Source organism: Lactuca saligna, chromosome 8 (assembly GCF_052625555.1).
Source record: "Lactuca saligna cultivar CGN05327 chromosome 8, ASM5262555v1, whole genome shotgun sequence".
NCBI lineage: Eukaryota > Viridiplantae > Streptophyta > Magnoliopsida > Asterales > Asteraceae > Lactuca > Lactuca saligna.
This window is the reverse complement of record NC_136424.1, coordinates 235,691,200-235,706,095: the sequence shown is the minus strand read 5'-3', so window position 1 is coordinate 235,706,095 and position 14,896 is coordinate 235,691,200. Positions and strand designations below refer to the sequence as shown.

The window sequence follows — 14,896 nt, the reverse complement described above, 5'->3', positions numbered from 1 at the left end:
TCAAAACTAAACACTCCTTATTTGTGAAATGAGTTAAGAAACCTTTGTCACAGATCTGAGAGACGCTCGGCAAACTGTGTTTCAACTCTGAAGCAATATTAACATTTTCAAAGCTCAAAACGCAATTAGTAATCATACCCTTTTGAGTGATTTTTCCTCATTCTCCTTCCGCAAAAGAAACATACCTTCCATTAAAGGTCTGAATGTCATGAAATTGAGTGATGTCTCCTGTCATGTGCCTGGACTGCCACTATCAACATACCAAGGTCTTATGATATTCCACAATAGTTGTTCCTGCACAATGTGCGAGATCAGTTAGATTTGGGAACACAGTCCATAGTAACACTAGGTTGACCATTTCCATCTACACATGAAACTTCTTGCCATACCATATCCTTTGAATCAAATAATGTACTTGACGAATTTAAAGGACGGTGAGGTGATTGGGTCATAGGACTTTTGGGCACAGATCTACAATCAGGTTTAAGAATTTATTACTGACATAGATGGGGGCTTAGGCATTTGATTTTGAAGAGTTTTTGTCCTTTGTGTTTGATCTTTTGGGTATCCATCTTTTGTTAGATGATGACCCATGAGATGACTTTGGGTACACCGATCTAGGTTTGATCAATTTCGGTTTCGCCAAATTATCTCTTGAATGATGTTTCATAATCTTTTTGTCTTTATTTTCTTTGACAGCCTGATTTCTATCCTTGTTTGCATTCCAATCACCATCACTGGAACGTGACCTCAAGGAATTTCTTTTGAAAGATCTTCCTCGTGATATGTTCTACCTACCTTGTGCATAGTATGGAACATATGCACGATTTAGGCAGTTTCTCGCAATGTGTCCAAGTGTTCCACAGTGGAAACATGTGTTTCTTCATATAAAAGTCGTTACTGCTTGTCCCCGATTGTGTGTCTAGATTGTGTCCACAAGTACACTTACAGTTGGCAGTCTGTTTGACTTGTTTTGGTGGACTATATTTACTAACAGCAAGTCCATTAATATTGGAATTTACAACATCATCAAACATATTAGAAACAAAAGAAGTATCAGTTTTCAAAGAGACATTGTTTGAGCATTCAACAGAATTAACGAAAATAGCAGTATCAGCTTTCAAAACATCATTTTTCAAAAGCAGTGTGATTTTTCAAAACAGAAACACTTTCTCTATCCTCTTTCCTGTCTTGCACTAGGGATTCATCTGCATGTGAGGTAGAAACATTAGTATCGTTCACCCTATCATTATTTACTATCTCAACTATAATAGGTGTGCCATATTGTAAGTGTGCTTCCCTTTCTATTTCTTCCTCAGTCAGAGGAGTAAAAGTGTAGTTATCATTGAATGGAGGAGCAACAATATCATACCCAAGACCTACATTCTTTTTGTCTTTCCATCTAAGTTGCTTTTCAATCATTGTCCCAACTTTCTTACTTGACACAACAAATTTTTTAAAATTAAACTGTGCATTTTCAAATCTAATTTTCAATGTGTCAAGCTCATTAGTTAGACTGACAATTTTTTATTGAGCATAATCATAGTGTTCACATTTAGTGTCGTATTCTTCCCTAATTCTTTTTAGATCTTTGGTTTGGGCCTCTAATTTTTCTTTAAGGGTATTTAGGCCTTTCTGAGAGTATATCCTTCATATTTAAGACCCTCAATTTCCCTAATTAATAATTCATGTTAATCTCGATAATGTTTAATTTTTATCACTACAAGCTTGAGTACAGAAAGTTTCACTAACCTCTTTTGTGGCAGGTGTAGTAGAGACCATGAAGGCGAATTACAGTTCTATCATCTCTTCTTCAGCTTCCTCTACCGTTGAACTTTCACTTATCTATGCCAAGTTTCTTGTTTCATGTCTTGTCAGATTTAGCGCTTGTATTTGATCCTCCCACTCAAATCTTCGTGCCACCATCGCCAGATTAGTTGTTTCATTATTAGTTGCAGCTCCTCTGTTGTTCCCTGCAGGCACCAACATTCTATCGGGATTGTTCCTGGTATCTGGCTTGGTGCATTCACGAGCAAAATGACCTGGCTCATGACAGTTGAAGCATCGAAGCTTGCTCTTATTGAATCACACCTTCTTCTCCACATTCATGCCCTAGTTGTTCTTCCTTGTGCGCTGAGTAAACTTTTTTGCCCTAAACACAGTCGTAGTTATTTGCCATGTGATGTCCATCTTTTCTATGTCCTCAAGATGAATCTGATCCAGTTCTCCAACCATGATTAGAGGGGCCAAATCTCCTGCCAAGAGAGCATTGTAGTAATTCATGAATCCAGCCATTAAAGCCATGTTCTCTTCAACTTCTTTTGGAATCGATGAAGTTTGAATTGTAGTTGTGGTTTTAGAACTTGAAGGTTCCAGATATTGATAAGGTACAACAGGGTGAACATAATGTGTATGTTGAGCTGAGAAAACACTATTTGTTGAGATTCCTAGATTGGCAGTAGAATAGGAATTCACATGGTTGATTTCATGTTGCTTATCATCCATGACACATGCCTTGATTATAGCCATCACTTCTACAAGGGAAAGCTTGCTCAGATCTCTAGTCTTCTTGATCACTGACACATTCATGTCCTAGCTATGTAGAAGAGAATTCATTAGCTTCTTGTTAATCTCTGTGTGTGGTAGATTGATCCCAGCCGTACTCATCTTAGTAGTGAGAGTAATAAACCTTTGCAACTCAACTTCAAGAGACTCCCCTAGAACATGATTAAACATGTTGAACCTCTAGCGAAGCAGGTCTTGTCAACTCTGCCTCATGTCTTCATTTCCTTCATAAACATCAATCAAAGCTTCCCATAAATCCTTTGCAAACGTGTATTCCCTAAAGCCTTCGGCAATTTTAGGAGATAAGGCCATAGTAAGAGTGGCAAGAGCTCTATCATGTTCGTCAACCTTTTCAAAATCCTCATCCGTGTAGTTCTCTATCCTTTTATCAACAACAATTTTAGCTTCATCATCCAAAGTTGTTGTAATCCTGACTGGACCTCTGAGAATGCTCTTCCATATCTTGGCATCCTTCATATTAATGCACTTCTTAATTCTGAACTTCCATTCCAAAAACCCATCAGCGGGCAGAAGACGAGGAATTCGAGTGGTAGTCCCCATGATAGAATCCAACTCCTGATATACTGAACTGTTGTATTGAGATTCCATTTTTATTAACAAAACTAAGAACACCCAAAATTTAAAAAATTGACCAAAAACAAGGAAAGTCAACAGGTGAGTTGACCGAAAACTCCAAAAAAACGTTGACCGAAAACAAAGAAAATGTTGGCCAAGAACTGATGATTCCGGCCGAGAACTAAAACCAAATACGCTTATTTCTTTTACAAATTTCGGTCAAAACATTGACCGAAACCTTCAACTTTGACCAAGAAACACTGAAAACCCTTAAGATGTTGGAACCAAAAACCTTGCTTTCTTATCAGGAAGTTACCAACAACCCTTAAATTTTGTGATTTTAATTAATAAAGATCCAAATTTAATCCCGTAAATTTAGATGAATCCACAATGAACACTAAGAATCCCAAGAACAATTAATCGATGAGCAACAAGAATTCTATCAATTTAAATTGGAACTTATCAAATTTCGATTAAACCAATGATCTCAAAACAGCTAAAAACAAGTCCCTAAGGTCCTTGAATCGATTGATACCCTTTCAAAGTTTTGATACCAATTGTAAGTCCCAAAACAGTTTGCTCAATAAGATATCAATCAAACTATCTAAAGAATGTGGAATATAAATCAGATAATGATTCAAGAACACACAAATAACTCTTAATGCACACAATTTATTGGATGAAATCGTCTGGTACACAAAGAAACGCTTAACAGCCGAATATTATGACAATCGAACAACTAGAACTCTTAAACGGCTGAAAACTATTTATATATACCAAGTACAAAGCCTTAACAGGCCCAAGCCCAATCTGACCGAAATCACCATAGTGATTTCGGTCCCCAAAACCGAAAACACCATAAGCTCACTATCTAAAGCCCAAGAACAATAATAGACTAGAAACCCAGTATAAACCATTTAAATATGACCGAACAGGAACTTTGAACTTCTTGTTGACAGTAGTAGAGAGTTCAATACCTATTAATGCTTGATAAGCATAATAACATTGCTCGCCCTAACCACAGTATATCAATAATTTTTCAAAACTCTTTCGAACAACGTATCAGGAGTTATCAGAATAATGTTGATTATTTTAACCAAAGACCACACCTCTTCTTCTTTCTTTCCTAGAACTGCGTGGAAACGAATTTTCAGCTTCTTGAACTCATCTTGATCCTTATGAACTAAGCAAAAATGAACATTAAATAACTGAATGGAAAGTCCAGTTGATTGAAGTTTGAATCTTAAATAGCAACACTTTTCTTTGGCCTCTTATCAAAATCATCTACTTTACCAAAAGTTGCACTTTCAATCGTTTTATAACACCAAAATTTGTTAGGGTCCGCCCTACTAAGACTTAGTGGATCATTCACTCTCATCCTCATTATGATGTTCAATTGCTTCATCATTTCTATTTCCAATTCTTGCAATTTCTTCTTCTCTTCTAGTGTAGGTTCCACATTAACACCTTTCCCTTTATTTCTTTGATCAGAAGTAGTAACACGTTTACCTATTGAAGAACCTCAACCTCTTTCACTAATGTTCAACCCTTTCTTTGATTGTATCTTTGACAAATTAACTTCGACATTTGGTGTAGCAGTCGTTTTTGAAGTTGTCATGATGGTTTTTATTGGTAAAGTTGATGGAATATGAGTGGAGATCAACTTCCTAACTATTTTTCCTTTATCTTCTCCGCTGTCTTTCGATGACCCAACCCCTTTTTCACCCCCTTGTAACACATTTACAGACGGACGTGCAGTATTAGTTGGCAATTAAAGAACAAGGTCTAAAATTGGAGCAAGTTCTATTTTGAAACAAGATTCAACCGAGGAAGCCACTGAATAAATTTGATCTTTAGATATCAAAGTTATTGATAAATCAAACTTCGACAAAGATTCATGAAAACCAATAAGAGAGTTTCTGATATTGGCAAACACCTTCACATCGGCTTCTTTCATAAGCTTCAACGTGCCAATATATTCCTTGTTGAAAGAATGAACATCTTCAATCAAGGTACAAGTTGCATTCATAAGAACATCAACTTTATCCTTAATGTTCGCACCAAATTGATCAAGCTTCGTTCTATCTTTATTAAACAAATCAACAAAATCTTTAATCTTTGCTTCATGGACTCTTGCAAAGTGTTCACAATATTCTAAATAATTGCATGTCGCTCTCGAGCAACATTTTGGAACTCCATCAAATCATGCATTTAAGAACTCAAATGAGCAGCCATACGTTCTTCTAAGCTTGTCATAGAAGAACTAATCAAATTACTCATCCTTGACTCTTGAAACTTCATTAAAAATTCAACTTCCTGACAACTCACCGAGGATTTTCTAGCATTGTCATTGAGAAATTAATCAATGGCTTTGAGTTTGGAATTGAGAATCATATACTGCTTTCCTGACATAATCATGTTGTCATCTATATCTTCTTCATGATTAAACTCAAGCTCAGCAAATCCGATCGTTTCATCTTCATCGGTAGGTGGCGATTCTTGGCCTATTAACCGAAAAGAAAACAATGAAGTGATGGATTCTTTGATGATACATGCGAATGTAGGTTAAATTGTAGGAACTGTTGTTGAGATGACAGTTAAGGTTGGTAGTGGTGATGAAGGTGGTGGTGGTAGAACAATAGAAGTATCAATATCAAATGTCAAATTTTCTTCACCAATATTAATATTTGAGTCCTTATTGGACTTGCAACTAGGACCTTCATATGGTGTAGCTCCAATCTTCTCAGGAAGAGAAGTAATGATTGGCTCACTAGTAGAAATGTTTGTATCCGCATTAGATGCATTTACATTGACATCAGGAATACTCGTCTCCTCGATATTCGATTCGACAGTGGCATCCTTTCTATGTGAATCATGGAAAGTGAGATCATCATTCCGAAAACTTCATCTTCTGGCTTTTCACTATCATGATCTGCTTCAAAAGTAATTGGTGTTGACAAAGCTATAGGAAAAGGCTCTTCGACTGTCTAAGCCATAAGCTTTTTAAATTGATTAAATAACCTCGTAGCTGAGTGTTTGCGTTTCCTTTTCTTTTGAACTTCTTCACCAGTAATGTCAACTACTAGAAAACAACCATTTAATGACACACAATGCGTGTCATAAAAGGGCCAGATGACACGCTTATGCATGTCATTAAAGCCCCAGTCTAACAAGCATTTACATGTTATAAACTTATGACATGCATTTTAGGAAACACAACTTGCGTGTCATCTTCCTTTATGATATGGACTTTAATGACATGCATTTACATCATATTTTACGACACGCTCTTTGCATGTCATACACAGAAAAACAATCCATTTCAATATATATATATATATATATATATATATATATATATATATATATATATATATATATATATAATCATTCCAATGCTAAATAAATGTAATACATTAACCTTTTCATCGTATCACATCAATTTTCCTAAGAAAACTTCATCTCCAATTAAGAGAAATTTTCAGACCTATTAACCAAATATCTATAATTAACGTATATTTAGTGGCACCAAATATAAGCTCTAGTGCACAATAATATGCTAAAAGAAACCTTAGGCTCTCTTTTTACCTATGAAAACATTGAAGAAGATAAACAAGTCTTAAGTAATAAAGTAAAAACAACATGAAAGTGAAATGCTATAACAAACAAATAAAGTAAAGTAGGTTCCTATTTCCTGCAAAGACACAAAGGCTAACTCACTTGGTAGAATCCTATTCGGGTCAGTGTTATCGATAGCGATAGCGAGGTAATAACGACAACCTACCTATATGCTATGTGGAGATAGCGAAGAAATAGCGATGGCTATTTCATTTTAGCGAATGCCTATTAAAAATTAATACTACTTTTACCTTCACCTTATTAGCAATTATAACTAATAAATAAGCTAAAAACCAAGACTATTATTTCAATTAAGTTCTAAAACATGCATATTACAAAAAAAAAAAAAGAAAAAAAGTGTTAATTTTAGATATACAATGCTCTCTTTGACTTAGTGAACTAAAAACCCTAAAACAGTTCTATTTATACTAGATTTAAAAAAAAATAATAATAATAATAATAAAATTTTAAAAAGTTAAATAGGTCACTATTCAGTCGCTATGGGGTTGCATCGCCTCGCCTCGCTATTAACTATAGCGATCGCTATGGTCGCTACTGACAACACTGATTCGGGTTGGAAGCCATGGGACTGGGTTGATACCAGAACTACACCTTAACTCAACAATTCCCTAATTAGTATATAACTTATAAGTACATTGTTATTATGGGCATAAAAATAAAGCATCAAGTTGTTCAATTAAACAACATAAATGATCATGGGATGGAGAATACCTGAAAATACATTATGATAAGACACCCAAGTCATTTTAACTTAAAAGCTTTCAAGAAACAAAGAGGTTGCAATTTCATAGAAAATTGAGTTGACTATGAAACAACAACCTTTTAGCACCCGATTTATATCACCATTTAGAAACATCAATGAAAACTAAAACGAAGAATGAGGAAGTCATATATTACCTCATCCATTATTTTGGAGTTATAATATTAGGAATGTGTTGGTCTTGTTATACATGGGTTTGTGTCTGGCTTGTAGGTCTTGATGTATACAGTTAACAGGGACAACATACATCACCCGTATGGGTATCTCAGTCAAAGCACCAGCTAACCTGATGAGGATTAAAAGGTTTTAAACATGAAAACTCGAGAATTCACCCATCGGTTAAAATAGAGTATAAATAACTAGCCCTCCATAACCAGCATTCATATTGTTAGTATAAATATGGTCACATGCATCACTACTACTACTGTTAGTTGCACCATTTGGATCACTTCCATCATCATCATCATCATCACTATTGCTAAACTCATTTGATTGATTTCCAGTATTACCCTTTTGTATATAACTTGCCCCAACAGAAAATGAAATACTGGTGTTGGAATTTTGGATCACGATGCATGTGTTGTGCACAATATTTTTTCCTCTGGTGTGTAATTGTGGTGCGCCTCCAGTTTTTCCCATATGTTCTTCTACATCTTTCGGATTCAGGTACTGAAAGATTATCGTTATCATGTTTGTTGCTTGATTTGTCAGAATGTTAAACTACAAAAAAGAAAAGTGTCTCTGTGATTAAATATAATTGTATTTGTATCATTATTTATCTTGAATAACATAGTGATCTAAGATTTTGATTTGTTATAGTTTGTGAAGTTAAGAGTCATTTTTGTTAATCGGTATCAGTTATAGAGAAAAGGGTAAAATGGACATTTACTCATATCCAGAGAGTGCGTTCAATTTAAATAAGATAACAGTCTAAATTTACGCAAGTGGTGACCGGATAAATGATGTTTAAAATATTTGAGTAAATCAATAGGACGTTGTGTGACAACTTCTTTTCAAAATTCCCAAACTACCCTGTAACAGAAAAGATGCTAATTTGTGTTTTTTTTTTTTTTGTTTCCCTTTTTACACTTTCTTCTAGAAAAAGTGTATTGCAATGGAAAAATAATAGTATTAAAAAAAACGCCAAGCCAATAAACTTTTGTAAAATCTATATTGCAAATTTAGTTAGGTTCAAGAATATCTTTACCACATAGTTTTTTTTTTTTTGGTCATGGTACTTGCATATATGGCTACTTTTAATATATTTTAGTTCATGATACAAAGACAACTTAAAATTCTACAAATAAAGAGCTACTAGAAAACAGCTAATATAAGAAAAGTATTATAAAGAGCGATTGGAAGGGAGTTCCATTCAAAACATTCCTGGATAGATCACTATGACAGATAAAAAATAAACAATTTTAGCTGTGTTTCAATAATAATAAATAACAAATATAAATCTCACAAAGCAACAACAATTTTAGCATATGACAGAGATAAAAAAATAAACAATTTTAGCTTTCTTAACTTCCCAAGATCATCAATTTCTCAATCTTACGTGTATCTAGACCTCAAAAAGCAACAATAATTTCATCCAGATATCTATTAACACCAAGAAGATCACAAAAATGTAGCTTTCAACAGATATATCAATCCCTCATCACATAAAAAAGGAATATTAAAGTCAGAAATTTAACAAGATATCGCACTATCAGCTCATTTAGTTTTTACAACCCGACATCTTTCCATGAACTGAATGACTTCAAAAATTAGAACAATCGTTGTGAATTACATGAATAACTTTAGTGATGCATAAGTATAAACTAGAAATATATATTAACTTATAAAAACTTAAATAGCATGAAATGGAAAGCATGCATGTTCTTCAATCCCACAACCGAAGTGAAGACATGTGTTTGAGTGCAAATAACAACAATTTTACCAAGTTATTCATTCATAATTTTGTAAATCCCATCATTTATACTTGCATATATTAAAGAAGTTGTGTCATGTGTGGTTAGATGTAAATGACAACTATGTTTCTTTGGGATATTTTGTCAAACACCTGGCGACTGCCATTTATTTCACTAGGTTAGAAATCAATTTCTTAAACATTAGAGGAGAAATTATTGAGGCAAGTAAATCATTTAACTATCAATAAGAATTAAAAGTAATAGAATAGCACCTTTCATGGTATGTGGATGCTTTCCCACAAACTCCTTTGAAGGTACCACAAGTTTAATAGCTACAAGTTTGAAGCCCTTATGTTCAAATCTGGCTATAATCTCCAATTTCTTGAAAAGAGTTAAAGGTCAAAATAATTCACTGGCAAAGATGAGGGATTGAAGGTTAAATTAGTAAATTAACATTCCTCTTTGCACAACATCAGACTTGATCACAATGAAGGTTCGTTCCATCTGTAAAAAGATAAGTAATCATTTGTTAAGATAAAATCATAGAAAATGACGCAGATTTATTAGGTCTGAATTGTAGGCTCATGTATTCATACAACTTTCTCTTAGGCATTTAATCAAGCACTTCGCAGGCACAATTGCAAACATATACATGGAAGAAAATGAGAAAGGATCACATACTACCTCTCAGACATGAACGAGAAGGAATTAGAAACTTCAAATAGAAATACAAACGTATACATACACGTGTAGGTTTAGCTCAGAATACTCGCAAAATCTGCATCTTTGACACCAAGCCTTGTAATTTCTTCAAAATATAATCAATGGACGGAGATATTCATGGGTTTAGCTCAAAATCTTCCAAACACATGCGTCTTTCACAGCTATAACTTCCCAATTCTTCAAATTTCTTTTGAATACGTTCAATGGTTGAAAATACTGCCTTCTAAAAACGTCGTAGTGCTTCACACCAACACGTCAGACGAGGAGAATAGATATGTAGGAAGGTAGGAGGCGAGTCCTAGGGTTAAAGCATGAGTGAGAACCATTATGGGTGATCGGTGATCGGATTTAATCATAGATCCGATGTGGTTTGATGGTGGTGGCGGCAACTTTGGCTTTGTAGAGAGAAAGAGGGTGTGATGAAGGTCTGACGGGAGCAGACTGCAGAGATAGAGGAAAGCGGATCTTCAAAAAATTTGGATTTTCTAAATTTCCCCTTTACACCTCGTTTACTAGGAAAAAAAGAAAAAAAAAATTAATGTTCTTAAGTTCGTTTTAACTTTCCTTTGGATTTTGTAGAATTTGGAAAAAAAAATAAAATAATTCATTTTTCTTCCGCTTCTTTCCAACTCAGGAACACAAAAGAAAATTTTATTTTCCTTTTCTTTCTCTTCTTTTCTCTCGTAACTTTTTTTTTTATTCTCTTCTTTTCTTTTGTTAAACTCGGGAACGAGGCGTTAAGCTTAGTAGGAAGAATGAACGCCTTCGGTTTTTTTTCTTTCCATGTGTTACATTCAATTTCATTTGTCAAATCTTATTTTAAATTAATTTCTTTTTTATATCATTTTATAGGTTTTTCTATTTTAATAAATTTCATATAATATTTTAATTAAATGTGAGATTCATGTATTATATGGGTTTATTTAAAAAAAATATATGAAATTTTAACAATTTGAAAATTTTAAATTTATAAAAAAAAAATGAGAAAAATTCTAAATTATTAAAATTAATGAGACTTTAATACATTAAATAAATTACATATATAAACTATTTCTAATAAATATCTTACATATATATATATATATATATATATATATATATATATATATATATATGACCTTACATATTAAATGTGGAATTTTTATTTAATAAAATGAAAAATACAATAAAATGACAAGTGGAAAATAAAAAATTTAAAAATTTTAGAAAATGTCATGTGTCCAAATAAAGGAGAATGGGACATGTGGCAAAAAGATTTTGATTTATTAGGAATGATGGAATACTTACAATAAATATAGTAATAAATGAATATCAATATCATTAATGGACTTACATTATTATTTTAAATTAACCAAATTAAAGCTCATTAGTTTATTTTGCTTATTTATTTAAATTTAAAATATAAAAAAATCAATTTTAATAATTTATTATTTTTCTTATTTTCTTATAAATCCAAACTTCTTAAATATTTAAACATTTAAATTTAATTTTTTTTAATTAACTCATATAATACATGGGTCTTACATCTAATTTTTACAAAACGACCCTAATTTTAGGATCCAAATTTTAGAACACATAAATATATTCATTGTGTGTCATTCTTTTATAACAACACCAGAGGACTTAGACTTTGTCTTCAACTTCTTAACAAAATTCTCAAGGACAGATATATCTAGAACAGAATCAGTAGGAACTCCCTTCTCTAAATCACTTTGAGTTTTCTTCCTCTTAGAAACACCTTTTACTGTCTTCCCTGAGCCATTTGGCTTCTCAGAAATAAATATATGAGTAACTACTTTAGGCTTTAATGTGGACTTCTTTTTCTTAACAACTTGAGAAGCTTTAGATGAACTATCTACCTCCTTAAATGTGACATTCTTTAAAGTAGAACTAAAAGAAGTAATATCCAATGAAGCTTTGTATTGGATTAGAAACTGATTCGAAGCAGATACTAGGTTAAGTATAACATCAAGTATCTTCCCAAAAACCAAAAATACCATAGGATCATCTAGAGAATCCTTTAAAATTATAAGAGTTGAGATTTGAGTAGTCTCAACATCTTCAGGTACCTGAATTCCTGCTTGGCTAAAAGTTTCATGCAAATTAAGACTCCAAAATCTGGCACTAGCTATCTCAATGGACACCTTCGAATGCTTGATAGATGTGTTAAATTCATCTCACGGTATCAAAGCATAAACAACTTTCATTCCATAGTATAATCCCGCCATAACAAAATAAAAATTAACTTTCACCTTATCAAGTCCACAATTCCTTCCAGACAGACAACGAACAGTGATACCAAAGAAAAAACTCCAAACACTTGGTAGATTCAACTTTTTAAAACTGCTAATAAGAGAAATATGGGGTTGATAACCTATTTCATAGAACATTTGAAGTATCTGATCAGGCGTATAGACTTCAAATGAACTGTCTGATGGAAACTAAAGGATTTGGGTGAACTGTTTCTTGTGTAACCACTTGTTGCGTCTGGATTCCATCTGGAATGTAATAAGTTCAGCCATCTTGTTGTAAACGGCAGTAGTGGCAACAAGTGATAACCAGTTCAACGGAATATCAAACGATGTGGTTAGATCATAATGTAGTATGGAATCATTCAAACACTATACAGCCATTTTCAGTTTGTTTTGGATAGTCGTCGATCGATGGATTAAACCACACATTGTTTCATTGAACCTTCATCTCTGGCATAAAAAACTTCATTGTCGGTTATATTGTGGTAATTGAAAATAGTGTTGGTCGTAGACATGTTGATTGTTGAGAGAATTTTGGAAGATAAACAAAATTTAGGTTTAGGGTTCTTGCATAAATTTTGGGAATCAGAAATATTGAATTGTATTTGCAAGGCTTCTTTTATAACCAGTGTCACGTTCAAATTCAACCAAGGTCCAATGATCAAAATCCACATGTAAAGTGAGTAGTTGAAGTGACTGCAGCCCCATGTACCATGTGTATAAGTAATGAGTGCTTTTCTCGATCCATGATAAAGCAACAGTTGTGTCACATCCTAATGGTTACTTCGCTATTGCCAATAGAATCAAAAAGTCACCAAGATTCGATAGTATCAAGAACCATTCTTCGACAATTACGGCTAGGCCTCATTCACTTATGGGAATTTTAAGTGAAATTATGTAACAACCTAAATTTCATAGGAAAATTTTCATTGAATAATTAATAATATCAACCACATTTGTTTCCAAAAATCCCATTACACAACTACATTATTTAAAAGATCATAGTACTCAAATACTAATTGCATAAATACTGGGGAGTGCACGTTGTGTGTGATAGATTAGGTGTCTAAGCCTATAACTATATACTTGATTTGATTATGAGTACGGTCCTTTTGGGTTGCCTTCACTCATTTAACTTGATAGGATGACAAATGGATAGAGAGTAGGATTTATTATATGAATAATAAATTAGTACTCAGAATGATTTTATTAATACATTATTTGGAAATCATATTATTAATTAGTAATTAATTAGAAATTAATTTGATATTAATTTTGAGATTAAAAGGAACTGATTAATAATGGAGGGATTGGTTTTGCAAATCATTGATAGTTGTAAAGTTGAGCTGTTGGACTCCTATGGGAGGACTAGATGAAATCTATAGGAGGCCCTAATTTGTCCAAGGCTTCTATTATGGAGGTTCATGGATTGCTTAAGGCCTAAGCAAGGAAATTAGGGTTTCCACCTGAAAACCCTAATAGCCCCAACTATTAAACCCCCTTTGACAAAGGATTTCGGCTCCCATGCTATTCTAAGAGAACCTGGTTGATTTCTAGTATCTCTCCAAGTCATCCTTGTTGTATTGAGTGTTTGCGACTCCATTAGAGGTGCAACACTTGGGGAACTAAGCTTTCAAGAGTCAAGGACTTCAAGGATTCTCTTGTTATTACAATATAACAAGTGAGGTAATCATCAAACCCTAATATATATATATATATATATATATATATATATATATATATATATATATACATACTAGCCGTCTACCCGCACAAAGCGGCGGGCAACAAATAATTTGATCTCTTTAGAGTTAAAATCATTTTGCGTTCACTTCGAGAAATGAATTTCAAATGACATCTATTTTTCAAGAGCATTACCATACCATATTAAGGGGTGTTTGACTAAGCTTTTTTTAAAACAACTTATTAGGTTCCACATCACTATAAGTTAAAAAAGTGTTTGGATTAAAATAACTTATTCCGATGGGGAACCTCTAATACGTCATTTTTTCATAAGTTACCATACATTTACTTATTAACTTATAAGCTAATAAACTAATAAGCAATAAGCTTTTTTGCCAAACACCCCCTAAATGGTTATTACTTCCATTTATACATACCCAAACCACTTGTACTGTTTATCGTCCTCTTTTTTTTCGTTTTCCTTAATTCCTTTATTAATTTAATGTCCTACTAAGTAAAATGATAAAATATATAAATAATAGTTTATAAAAATAAACCTTTAGAATATTAGGTGTTGTGATTCAAAAGTCGATAAATAGGCCTTTGAGAATGCCAAAATACTCAAGTGTCAACTTGTTCATTGTAATTTTAAACCAAGTTTGGTCACAAATTAAAACATTTTCAACGATGGTATGTAATTCAAGGATTCATATTGATTTAGGTTCTCGAAACCTTAAAATATTGAACAAAATCTATATATAACCTTATAATAAGGACAATAATCA

General features: G+C 33.0%; 1 long non-coding RNA gene across 1 annotated transcript; it reads right to left on the bottom strand.

Annotated features, from left to right (window-relative positions):
• Positions 1–7,639: 7,639 nt before the first annotated feature.
• LOC145013125 (uncharacterized) lies at positions 7,640–10,667 on the bottom strand. Its single transcript, XR_013664843.1, has 3 exons — positions 10,199–10,667; positions 9,726–9,957; positions 7,640–8,260 (listed from the first exon to the last, which is right to left on the bottom strand). It is a non-coding gene; the product is annotated as an uncharacterized LOC145013125 (long non-coding RNA).
• Between the last annotated feature and the right edge of the window lie 4,229 nt (positions 10,668–14,896).